This window comes from Gymnoscopelus microlampas, assembly GCF_963454915.1.
Source record: "Gymnoscopelus microlampas genome assembly, chromosome: 4".
Taxonomy (NCBI): domain Eukaryota; kingdom Metazoa; phylum Chordata; class Actinopteri; order Myctophiformes; family Myctophidae; genus Gymnoscopelus; species Gymnoscopelus microlampas.
Genome location: NC_139941.1, coordinates 13666454 through 13678414, shown reverse-complemented (window position 1 = coordinate 13678414; position 11961 = coordinate 13666454). Strand labels below are relative to the sequence as shown.

General features: G+C 41.7%; 1 protein-coding gene across 1 annotated transcript in view; it reads right to left on the bottom strand.

Moving 5' to 3' along the window:
- The window catches only part of LOC311044407 (transmembrane protein 132D), a gene marked incomplete at both ends in the record, with an annotated part of 261852 nt that overhangs the window by 66882 nt on the left and 183009 nt on the right, over positions 1–11961 (bottom strand). The gene's annotated exons all lie outside the window — the stretch shown is intronic.

The window sequence follows — 11961 nt, the reverse complement described above, 5'->3', positions numbered from 1 at the left end:
ATTTGTACACTGTCAGAGTTAAGGGGAAACCTTAACATTTACAAGTTTGAGAACCGTTGTTCTAGATCGTCTATTTTCAGGTGTGCGACGCGATGCGCAACCCAAGTGTAACTCGGTACCCAAGTGTAACCGTCCCTATAGTGCACGATGGGTGGTTATCCAGCCTGGCCTGTGGCCTCCATTGATGATTGGCTCCTCTAAAAGCCAATACAATGAGAGTGTTGGCTCCAGTCTTTTCCAATAAAAGTAAATCAGAGGTTTTAACAAGGCCTCTACAAGGCTTCTCGAGGTCAGCATTGGATTCACTGGAGACATTGGGCAGACCTTGGCAAAAGGAGAAAACAGCTCCTTGTCCTCTTGGTAATTGTTGCAGTGGTGTAAAGTAACCAAGTGCATGTACTCAACTACTGTACTTAAGTACACTTTTGAAGTATTGTTTTACTTTCTTTAGTATTTACAATTTAAAATACTTTTACTTCTACCCCATACATCTCAGAGTAAAATATTAACATACAGTATAATTACAAAACACACTAACCACCTCACCACCGCTGTATATATATTTCGGCCATTTGAAAATAGCAGATTTGATTTTTTTATACATTTTGAACGTGACATTTTGCACAATGAACATTTTGAATACGGCACTTCTACTTGTAACAGAGTATATCTACATTGCAGTATTGATACTTTTACTTAAGTAAAACATGCGAGTACTTCTCCAATCACTGACATTTTGTATACTCTATACTAGGGGTGTGCCGATATATCGTCCCGCGATATATCGCGATACGTTTTCGCGACGATATGTATCGTTTTGGAAAAAAAAATATTGTTTTTGAATTTTTTTTTTTTTTTTTTTTTTTACAATCATAATAATCAGGCATGCAAACGGCCCCGAAGTGAAAAGAGTGACAACATGTTTTTTTTTCGGGTCAGGTGTCATACTATTTGGATTCAAAACGGCTATTGTAGCTGAAAAGCTACAAGTTTGCATGTCTGAATAATGCAAAAACAGAATTATTTGTTTGCATTTTCTTTTTTTCTCCTCCATATATTTTCATAATAAAAAAAGTGCGTATCGTATCGTATCGAAATCGTATCGAAGTTGTGAGCCAAATATCGTATCGTATCGTTTCGTGAAATTAGTGTATCGGCACACCCCTACTCTATACTGCTTCACAGTGTAAGGAAGTGCTTCACAAACTTTTTCATGTCAAGAACCCCCCAATCTGGGAACCCATCGCCAAATGAAAAGGAAAAACAGCGCCCTCTGCTGTTTTATACTATCTCAGTTGGCTCTGGGAGGAAGTTGACGTAGCACCCGTACGCAAGGAAACCGGGGTTTTGGTCTGCCTTCAGCGCATCACTTCCGGTGGTGCGACTATGTTTTCATTCCCACTAACAATATTTCTACACGGAACACTAACACCACTTCTCCCAGAGAACATGGATGGTTTTGGTTATAAGCCCACTTGTTTCTATGATGAAAGAGCAAGTTAAAATGTGAATATCTTTCTGTGGTTTTGTCTGCTCCGAGGACGCTATTGTTCAATGAGTTTCGGTTTGTTTCGAGTGGGGAAGGATGGGCGGACACGTAAATCCCGCCCACTACATTTGATTGGGTAAAGCGCGGCCTGCTTCCTGATCTGAAGGCACGCCCACTTGTAGGCCAGTGCGTACGCGATATGACAAACCCCCCCGAAAGAGTCAAACGCAGAGCAGAATCTGTTCTTGAGAGATTAAGAACCCCCAAATACCAACCAGCAAATGCTGGATGACCTTGAAAACAAAAAGAAAAGAGAAAAATAAACCTACCCAAAAAAGAATACCGTCTCTGTCGGGTGGAAACCTCCAAAACTGTTACTTTTCAGGATTCAGGAAAAAAATAGCAAAAGTATCAGATCTACAAGCTGGAAACACGTCGCTTCGCGCCACGTTTCCAGCTTGCACAACTGCTACTTCTGATACTTTTGTGTGTCAGTGCAGTATGATAAAGTAGGGCGTTAATTTACGAAAAAACACAGAAAGTCAGAATATGGAGATAAGAGGTTTCTGCCCGACAGCAACGATATAGAAGATAGAAGAGTTAGAAGAGTCACTCACTATATGGAGAGTCACTCACTCAACACACCCACACAGTGTCTACATTCACACAGAGAGAGAGAGAGAGAGAGAGAGAGAGAGAGAGAGAGAGAGAGAGAGAGAGAGAGAGAGGTGGGGGGGGGGTTAATCCATAAAGACTGGGAACGCATCTGTGTCATTTTAAGATTTCTTTGGCTATTCAAAAATATCTACAAGCTCATAGCGCGGCACCGAGTGCAGCGCTATGAGCTTGTAGATCTACTATCTTTTTTGGGGCGGTGTAGCCGCCCCTATAAGTGGGGTTGGGACACCTCATTAGTACACCCTTCGCTGTACTGTGATTGGCTCATATATTAGTACACCCCTACATTAGTACACCCCTAACTGTACTGTGATTGGCTGACTCTATTAGCTGACTCTATTCAGCACTGTGATTGGCTAGCGAGACACATGATGAAATTAATAACCTATAAATAGGACTATGCACTTTAAAAAAAATGTTTTTTTTAAAGTGAGCTTCCATCACTGTGATGACCACACCGCCCACTTCACACTGGGGGTGATTTTTTCTAATTGTGGAAAATGTGTGCAAATCTTTGATTTTGTAACTCCGATCTGTGCTTCTGGGGGTCCCTGGAACAACATATTTTGAGATGGGGGTCCGTGGCCAAATACATATAATTTTGGCTGGTCCTTGACATGGAAAGGTCGGAGCACCACTGATATAGCAACATACTGTTAGGATATAGAAAACATCTTTAGATATGTATTTGGCCGCGGACCCCCATCTCAAAACGTTTTATTTCAGGGACCCCCATGAAGCAAAGATTTTAGTTACAAATGTTCGCTTTAAAAAATATAAATATTCAAAGAGTTGCACACATTTTCAAGATTTTTCAAAAATAGCAGATCTACAAGCTCATGTGAGCTTGTAGATCTGCTATTTTTGAATGGACAAAGAAATCTTAAAATGACACGAATGCGTTCCCGGATTGAATGGGTTAAAGAGAGGGGGAAGAAGGTGGACGAAGAGCGAGAGAGTGTGAGGGAGAGAATACTTCTCATGTGGCGTCTCCATTTCAATTTCCTTGCTACTGAGAGGAGAGGAAAGCGAGAGAGAGAGAGAGAGAGAGAGAGAGAGAGAGAGAGAGAGAGAGAGAGAGAGAGAGAGAGAGAGAGAGATTTTCATCAAAGCTTGCTTTACAACAATGAACACTTTATTTCAAGTCTAGCTAGAAAGATGAGAATTGAAATTGAAGTTAACAACACCTTTACTTGTCAATAAATAAGGACAATCTCAACATAAGCACCAGATTAAACATAGATAAAAAAGGATTTAAGTGTCTGGTAGAAACACAGACATAAAGCTCGACAACAGAAACAGAGAAGCTCATTGAATCACCAAGGGAGACAGAAAATCAACAACATTATTCTTGGATGAATAGAATCTAAAGCCCACTCTGACTGCCATTTACCAATGACTTAAAAATAGACGGCAGCCTCGCCTGAAACAGTTTAGATTTTTTCCCTCGATTTATAAATGGACAGTTTGGCCTGTCCTACTACTAAGTTCAACGGGGTGCTCCTTCCATTCCGACATCTCGCCACTCCGACTAGTGGTTTCCGCGTGCAGTTAGGGTTAGGGTTAGGGTTAGGTATAGGGTTCGTTAACGTCGGAAAGGCGATATGTCGGAAAGGCGAAATGCACCCAAGTTCAACACCTGCCACTTCTTTGCCCCGTGTGCGTTAGAGCGGTGGTTCTCAGACTTTTTCATGTCAAGGTTCTCAAACTTTTTCATGTCAAGGACCCCCGAATGGATACATATAGTATTAGCCCGTGGACCCCATTTGAAAAGATATGCCAGGGACCCCCATAAGAGAATATTTTTACGGCCATAGCATTGATTGTCAACCTTTTTAATTCCAAGGATCGCCAATCCCCTGGACCCCAGTTTACATTGTAAAAAAATGTAAAAAAATCTTTGCGAGCGTGCAAACATTTGTACACTCTCGGAGTTACAGACCTGTAAGTGTCCATTTGGTTCCTAACAATCAATCATTTGGCTGGGGACCCCCTGGAACCCCCTCAAAGACCCCACCTCTATAGCAAAAAATGCATTAGAGGCTCAGCTGTTCAAACGCCCTTTCCTGGTCTAAAGACACCACACCATCATCGTAAAAACTCCAAGACTCCGAGACTTCCAAAAGATCTCAAACCCAACGGGCCTGCCGTGCACACAATAGACTTGGGTTGGATGGATGACCTGGTCCATATCCCCTTCTTCAGCCTATTAGCCAGGACTTTAGGTAGAAGTTTATGGTCCATGCATAGCAGACACAGACCAGCCGCTAGTTCTTTATTTCTTGAAGATTGCCCGCTTTTGGCAACCGAGTCAGAAGTGCTCTCCTAGCAGCTCTGAGGCAGAAACAAGCAATTAAAGCTCTAAGTGAAGACTTCTAAAACATCTTCCCTCAGTTCAGTCCAAAAAGCCTAATAAAACAGTGCTGGGGAGTCCATCAATCCCAGGGGTCCCCCCACTAACACACCACACATAGTGCGGTGCCCTGTACACTTCCTCATTAGTCAGAGGACCCTCCAGCTCCTTCTTGGTCTCTGGCTCAATTTATGTTAACCACTTAAACCCTAGGTTGACCGGAGTCCCTCAGGGCTCTATACTTGGGTATTTTCTGTTTTCTGTTATTGTGGGGAAAGCTTTTGCTAAAAAAAGTTTTCGGAACTCATCTCGAAAACTTCTAAACCAATCAGAGGCAAACGTGTTGTGCATGCTGCCAGCAGGCACCGGATAGTTTTTTCAAATCCATCAATAACAACTATGTGATTTGAGTCCACCTTTAGTTTAGAGTTACAAGTTCCACAATTGTTTTTTTGACACTAGTTTTACAATTTGTCAGACACACACACACACACACACACACACACACACACACACACACACACACACACACACACACACACACACACACACACACACACACACACACACACACACACACACACACACACACACACACACACACACACACACACTGTGTTTTACCTCTACACCAAATCTCTTTCTCAAATGGCTGATCTACAAGCTCACAAGGTGTCACAATGCAATGCTTGACATGCCCAGAATAGGGAAGCTAGGTTTCATGTAGAATTGTTTTATTTCCCTACAACTTAAGAAAAAATGTTGTTGATGTTTGTAGTAATGTTTTATTCTACCACTTAAGCAGAAAATAGACAACCTAACAATGTGTCGCAGCTATTTTCAGCAAAAGCTTTCCCACAATAAAATAACTGAGGGACTCCTGTCAACCATATAGGGTTGAAGTGGTTAATACCCTTTGCCTCGCTGTGATCCAGCAGACAGTGTGAGACAGTGTGAGCCCTCCTCCTCCTCCTTTAGTCTCAGACTAAGTGCTCCTCCTGTTGCAGGAGGACGTTGCCACATCGTGCTCCTCTCTTGGCCTGAGAGACACCATTGTTATGTATCATGTATGTATGTTTTCTTTAGAGAACAGGGGCTTCAAAAAAACATTGTCCGCCACCACTGGCTCTTCATCAGTGTCTCTCATTCTTCTTCTGCTCTACCAGCAAAGTTTAACACCATCTGCTCTTTCTAACTGTTGTTTTTCTTCTTCTCTTTCCAACTGACAGCGACAATTTTTTCACCATGTCAGGGTCTTCCTGTCTCTGCTGTGTCTCTTTTTTAATTTCTTAAAGATATTTTTGGGGGCTTTTTCTGCCTTTATTTGAGAGGACAGGAGGCTGACAGGAAATGGGGAGAGATATGGGGGGGTGACACGCAGCAAAGGCCGGGGGTCGAACCCGTGACACACTGTCAGACTGGAATACCAGCCTATGTGGTATGCGCCCGGACCGCTAGACCAGCGGGCACCCCCTGCTGTCTTTTTGTCCTCTCACCATCTTGCTCACTCTGTCCCTGCTATAGGCCTGTCACAATTATTACATAACTGCCTGAGCACAAGCTAAGTGCAATTATTTTACGGGCCAACTCGGGAACAACGCAATTGATATGTATAACGTATAATGCCACAAGCACAATTAAATGATTAACCACAATTACAGTATTTGTATGACAATTAATTTGACAACAACAATGTCATGATGGCGACACCACTATTCCCTGTACTGTATGTCTCCTCTTGGCTTCTCCCCTGTGTTTTTTCAGCAGAGGAAACACTCTATTATAAAGTGCGGAGCTCTGATGTGGCATGTACTGTACTTCTAATTTAGTCCATCTATTTCCTGTAACTAGACTTAAAAATAAAACCAGTTGACTAATCATAGTACGGTAGGCTCTTATTTTGAAATCCGCCGTTTTGAGAGGAAATACTTCTTCTGTTGCTGCTATGACGCTTTTCATTACGTAACAAGAGATCGCGTGGATTACACGCAAGATTTTGGCTAAAGTTCATATTTATGATATGAAAACCATGCTCCTGTGACTTAAACAATGTACCGTTTGGAATTGTATTAAACTCTTTGAACCTCCGCAGCATTAGGTGAGTGGACTGGTTAATTTAATGCAGGCTAAAAGTGGCGCTGCGGTAAAGAGACGTCCACACAACTGTAGCTCTGATAACAAGTTGACTGTGCAATTATCAGATACACAACATTTTGGTCTTTTCTATTTACTGCTATTTATTTTGTCTTGCACGAGCGACTACTAGATCTGCAACATACCTCGTTGATACAGTAGCGTTGTGCTCCGAACTTTATGCAGTCCTACACAGAATTGTTGTCAATTAAAATAAGCAGTCTGCCGTCTTGTAATTAACGGATTCATTGATTTTAAATGTTCCAAAAATATTGGCTCTGTTGCACTTCACTATGTAGCCTATTGTGCTCTAAATCAGCACTTAAAGTTTCTGAAACACTTGCAATTGTAGCCTCCAATATAAGGTCATAAAGACCTATTTTCTATATAAAAACGAATCATCGATTTGTCGACGAGTAGCATTAAACTCCCGACTCTGATTCGACTAGATAAATACTGAGTCATGGAGAGCCCTAGTATTACTACACAACAACACCTGTCTCCATCACTTTACTCATCCGAGCAGCAGATTTAAAGCTGCAGTGATCCACAGCTTCTCCCACTGCGCTCCTCCACGGAACAAGGTCAAAACAGGCGCAATATCAATAACACGCCAACCAGCACGCGCTTTCTGGCCGCAACCAAACAAAACAACCCCCCGAAAACACACACTGCTGTACACTAAACTAAATTGAATACAAGCCGGCATGCTGCTCACTCAAACCCCTTCAACTGGCCCAGAAAGCCACGGCACGCCAGTTGTTCAGCCTCCCAAAAGGGAGGTGGTGCAGCCTTCTGCATTCAGAGTTTGGTCAGAATCCTTGAGATGCAGCATCTCGTTTGAGAGGGGGTCATATATAAATAAAACATTACATACACGCACACACGCACACACACGCACACGCACGTACAAATACAGTTAGCTTGCTCACCCTCTCCCACCCACACCCCCAGCCCTCAACAAATTTTCTATTTTTTAGTTCAGTACAATGACCTGAATCAAAGTCAGAAATCAACATAAGTGCAAACAGTTTAAACGCATGAACAGGTTGTTTCGAGATCCTGAAAGTCCTGAAACAGTCATGAGAGGCAACAGATCTGAGAGAAAGAGGAGGATTGTACCAGCTTTGTAGTGGAATGACCCGCGTCCAACTTCAGAAAAAAAAAAATCCCTTCATTGGCTTCCAGTTTCTGCCCTCATCCGATGCAAAACACTGGTGATGGCCTACGAGGCAATCCATTTTCTGCTGCACTCTGAAAACCCATCTCTTCATACTCCACCTCGCCTCCTAACACTGCTCATTCCCAGTGGTGTAAAGTAACTAAGTACGTTTACTCAAGTACCGTACTTAAGTACAATTTTGAGGTACTTTTACTTAACTGGAATATTTCCGCTACGCGTTGTGAGCTTGTCAACTATTTTTTTACTTGGCCTTTTACTTGTAACAGAGTATTGCTACATTGCGGTATTGCTACTTTTACTTAAGCAAAATATCTGAGTACTTCTTCCACCACTGCTGAAAACTCACCTCTTCATACTCCACCTCACCTCCTAACTCTGCCTTCTATCAACCCTGATTGTGAATATAATTTGCCAATGCCAGCGTGCCTACGCTGATCTGTTTTTATTATCCTATTAGTATAAAACTCTTTTACTGCTCTGTTTTTTCTCTCTTTCTTTTTCTTTTTCCTCCCCATTATTATTACCTATGCTGCCGCATTGGAGGAAGCCGAACAAAAGGAGGTTTAGTTCTTATGTACCTGTGCACATGACGTAACAATAAAGTACAACCATGAACCTCAACCCAACCCAAAACTGACATTTCAGGATTCAAATAAAAAAGCAAAAAAAAAGCTTAAAACGTGTCGCTTCCCGCGTACTTCCCAAGTACAGTACTTGAGTAAATGTACTTTGTTACTTTACACCACTGTGTTAATGTGGTGTTTTTATGTGTGGGGACTACGGATGGAAATGAGCTTCTAGCTAAATCCGGTATGTTTACGTGAGAATCATGTTCAGTTGATTGAATTCACGTTCATGTATTGAATGCTCATTAACGTGCATTGTCTTGTCTAAATAAACAACTAAATTAAAGTAAAGTAAAATGTCATGTGTCATGTTATGTTCTGCTCAGTATGTTATTTGCGAAGCATGTCGTTTAGACAGTTTCTAAAGGCTTGATGTTTACCTGCCATCCTGCTTATTGTACTTATTTTCTTGGCACTCTATTTATGGCACCAGTTACTATGGTTCATGCCATGTACTGATATTGTGCCTTGTAATTCGCTCTGGATACGAACATCTGCTAAATGCCATAATTGTAAATTGATAGGAAAAAAACTGAGAAAATCACTTGCTCCGCAGAGACAGCAAACAATCACTCCCACATCGGCTCAGAGACAGCGAGAGAAAAAACGTCCACTTGTCCAAATATGCAATTATGAATGTGACAATGATCATAATCAGCGTGATTACAGCTGATTACATCCTTTCAACAGAAGTAAATTACACACACACACACACATCAAACAACTAACACACACAGACACATGGACGGACACATGCACGCACACACACACACACACACACACACACACACACACTCACACGCACACGCACACGCACACACACACACACACACACACACACACACACACACACACACACACACACACACACACACAAGCAATAATACATTATAGCACATGAATATCAAAATAAGAGTAAGACTAAGGGCTCAGGGGTCTTCAACGTTTTTCAGGCCAAGAACCCCTTTAGCTCAGAGAGAATGACGAAGCAGGGACCCCCACTAATTGTATACAATGAGAGAGAGACCCAAAGAAATGAAGGGAAACGGGCAGACAGACAGACAGACAGACAGACAGAGGGAGAGTGCTATGTACAGGCCTACAGGTATGTAAAGTAAAAGACAGGTGACGGGGAAGGGTGGATGAAAAAAATGGATTACCAAAGCATGGAGGAGATGACAGAGGTGCGTGTGTGTGTGTGTGTGTGTGCGTGCGTGCGTGCGACGCAAACAGCAGCAGAGATAAGGCTGTGTCTTACATCTTGGTTATCTACCTGCCGATCGGGGCCTCAGGCCAGCCGACATCCACAACCACACTCAACACTGTGGCACAACAAATGAACTGTCTCCGTAAAGCATGTTCCTCTGTCGTCCAACCCCCACCCCCCCCCCAACCAACCCCCCCCCCCCAACTCACTGTGTCACACAGCTAAGTACATTTACTCACTTACTGCTGTTATTGAACGAACACGCTACGGCAATGATTACAGTCAGAATAGAGAGCTTTAAACTATACTATAGTTACTTCAAAAGCTTTGCGCCGCGTTTCGAGGTTGCAGATCTGATACTTTTGATGCTTTTGAATTTGAATGGTGAAAAGTTAACAGTTTTGGAGATGTGAGGTTTACACCCAACAGACACGATATAAAGCTTTTACCTTTCAAAAAATATATATCACTTATACTACCTTTAAAATCTAGTTCAGACCAAAGATTCGGAACCCATTTTAAGCTCAATTATATATTTTGTCGTATGACAATGTTGCGCACCGAAAATAGCCGATATGCAAGCTCACAACACTTCACAGATGCGAGGCGTTGTAACTTTTATGCCCTACCCAGGTTCAAATTTGAACCTGGGTCATAAGAGACCAAAATTCTACCACTAATCCTAGAGGAAAATACCTCCAGCGGTTTAAATGTCTCAATAGAAGAGCAAGGAGACCACCTCCAACCACTGCAGATGTACTAGTCATAATTGCATTAACATACTCTATCATATTTTGTCTCAAATAGCATTTCATTCATTACAATAAGTTCCGGATTGCCGGCTGTATAATGATTCGTCATTAAATGATTAATGAAAGCCACCGTTATTTCCTGTCAAACTCTTTTTTTCACAGAAGCACTAAACCAAACAGAGAGGAGTGACACTCCCTAGAGACTGAGAATGATCAGGCAAAACTTAACACAACATCATCTGTCATTATTACACTCAGCGTGTACAGAAACCCTGTCGCTGTCCAGAGGAAACCTTGCATGTCCCAGTGGTGGAAAAAGTACTTGCATGTTTTACTTAAGTAAAAGTATCAATACTGCAATGTAGAATTACTCCGTTACAAGTAAAAGTCAAAATGTACTTGAGTAAAAGTACACAAGTTTTGGCATCAAAATGTACTTGAAGTAAAAGTACTCATTATGCAGAATGTCCCATTTCACAAGTTTTCAAATGTATAACAATCTTTTAAAAATAGCAGATCTACAAGCTCACAATGAGTCGCATCGGGGACGCATTGTGAGCTTGTAGATCGGCTATTTTCAAATGGCCGATAGGGCTGAAGTGGTAAATGTATATTTTGTAATAATAATCAAAATCTACAAAGTAACTTGTTTTCAAATAATTGTAGTGGAGTAAAAAGTACATTTGCCTCTGAAATGTAGTGGAGTAGAAGTAAAAGTATTTCAAATTGGAAACACAAAAAATCCTCAAAATTACAATACTTGAGTAAATGTACTTTACACCACTGGTATGTCCAAAACGGCTACTTTCAAAGAAATGGAACGAAAACGTTCAGAAATTAAGAAAATAGCTGATCTACAAGCTCACAATGATTAATAATTATTTTCACTACTTTTGCTCGACACTCTTGTATAACATTGCGGGGCAAAAGTTGAAATATGGAGATATGAGTTTCTGCCCGACAGTGAGGATATGCTTTGGGGTCACTGGTGCACATCACCTCATTAATTCACTTATATGAATGTAAGCTCCTGTTGACAAGTGCATACATTAATTACTCTGTGTGTTGCTTGACCTATAACGTCAACTTAAATGAACTGCTACATCAATGTATCATAATGATGGGATCATAAATGTACAACGAAAAGGGCAAAAATGCTTAATTGCACGGAACTCTAACTGCTGAAATCAGGTCTGTGTGTGTGTGTGTGTGTGTGTGTGTGTGTGTGTGTGTGTGTGTGTGTGTGTGTGTGTGTGTGTGTGTGTGTGTGTGTGTGTGTGTGTGCGTGTGCGTGTGTGTGTGCGTGTAGGGGTAGGGGCGCATAGCAGATATACCAGCTCATAGCGCGGCACCTCACATATACTCCACCAATCACAATCAGCCAAATTGGTCAATGACAACTGCGTAATTTATTTATAATTTTGAATCGCAGAGCAATACCACTGGCTTATTGGATGTATCGCACTTAGCCAGTCGCAGACATGCAAGTTATAGTCGGTACAAGCTGACATTGGATTGACACCAACATATACATTTATAA